General features: G+C 38.1%; 2 protein-coding genes across 2 annotated transcripts in view; one reads left to right on the top strand and one right to left on the bottom strand.

Moving 5' to 3' along the window:
• Positions 1-104, bottom strand: part of LOC107597283 (D-amino-acid oxidase-like) — a 3,717-nt gene extending 3,613 nt beyond the window's left edge. The window contains exon 1 of the mRNA XM_016288293.1: positions 72-104. The gene's annotated coding sequence lies outside the window, so the exon portion shown is untranslated. The remainder of the gene's footprint in view (positions 1-71) is intronic.
• ssh1a (slingshot protein phosphatase 1a) overlaps positions 1-1,232 on the top strand; it is a 46,340-nt gene that overhangs the window by 836 nt on the left and 44,272 nt on the right. The gene's annotated exons all lie outside the window — the stretch shown is intronic.

Here is a 1,232-nt window from a genome sequence, read left to right as displayed (position 1 = left end):
ACGCAAACGTTGATCACACTACAAACAATACAAAACTATTAAGAAACAGAACAGATGAATTCAGTGTTTACCTGGGTCTTCAGTCTATGATTGGCTCACCTCAGCTCTTATCTGACAAGTCCTCGGGTTTGAGTCGTTCGTTCATCACGTGACAGCAGCATAAACTTAACCAGTGCAGTCTGAGCCGGAAATAGAATCGATTAGTTCATCTCTCGAGTCTTTCGAATCGTTTGTTCTTTTGTCACGTGACGGGACAGCATTGAATAGAGAAATTAGTTAATTTACAAGCTTCCTTACAAACGGGTGCATAGTTATTATTATTATCATCATTATTATAATTATTATTTACTCGTCACGTGATGCGTTTCTGGTCTCAAAATTGTAGCTTTTTACTTCTTAAAGTTTATAAATGTGTGAATTTCTGTCATGATGGTTCTTTTCCATAACACTGAATGTTGTAACAAAGGAAATAAAGAGTTGGTTATTATTATTAAGTCTCTTTCCGGCTCAGACTGCATAGGTTAAACTTATGGGGCTGTCACGTGATGAATGACTCGGAAAAACCCGAAGACTCGAACCAGGTGAACTGCTTGACTAATTCCAGTACAGAACCTATAGGATGCTGCGCATGCGCGACTGAACGAATCACTCCCCGAGACGACTCGTTCTTCCCGAGTCACATTAAAGATTCGTTCAAAATGAACGAATCGTTCAAGAACGACCCACCACTACATCAGGGTTTTGTGGACTATACATGGCATTCTTGACGTGATTTCTTGAATTCAACTTGATCATTCACCCTAATCTTGTCTGTTTTGTGATGGTGCTTCATCTTTGTTGGTAGACAGTGTTTATGGTTGTGATGCTCTTGAGTTGAATCCTGTCTCCAGGAGAAAGTGTTTGACAGGGCTGTTGTACTTTATTGAGCTAATGGCTTGTTTCCAGGCTGTCTTGCAATTTGTGGTTTAATGATTGCTAAAGAATATGTCTGGTTTTAGTGAAAAAAATACAAAAACACTGTTTTGTTTGGAACTGATTGGTTTAACTAAGTATTATTCACGGATATCATGCCAAGCCGTAAAGGTGGACTCAGTATGTTTTACTTAAACGGTATACACATACATGAAGAAGACCTTTTGTAAAAAAAAATTCTAAAATTATGTACATCCAGAAAAGGTGAGAACTTAAGACATATCAGCCGTCCATTTAAAGGGGTCATATGATGCTTTTTT

The sequence above is a fragment of the Sinocyclocheilus grahami genome, unplaced genomic scaffold (assembly GCF_001515645.1).
Source record: "Sinocyclocheilus grahami isolate Dianchi unplaced genomic scaffold, SAMN03320097.WGS_v1.1 scaffold230.1, whole genome shotgun sequence".
Taxonomy (NCBI): Eukaryota; Metazoa; Chordata; class Actinopteri; order Cypriniformes; family Cyprinidae; genus Sinocyclocheilus; species Sinocyclocheilus grahami.
The sequence above is the reverse complement of the archived record's forward strand: the minus strand, read 5'-3'. Positions and strand labels throughout refer to the sequence as shown.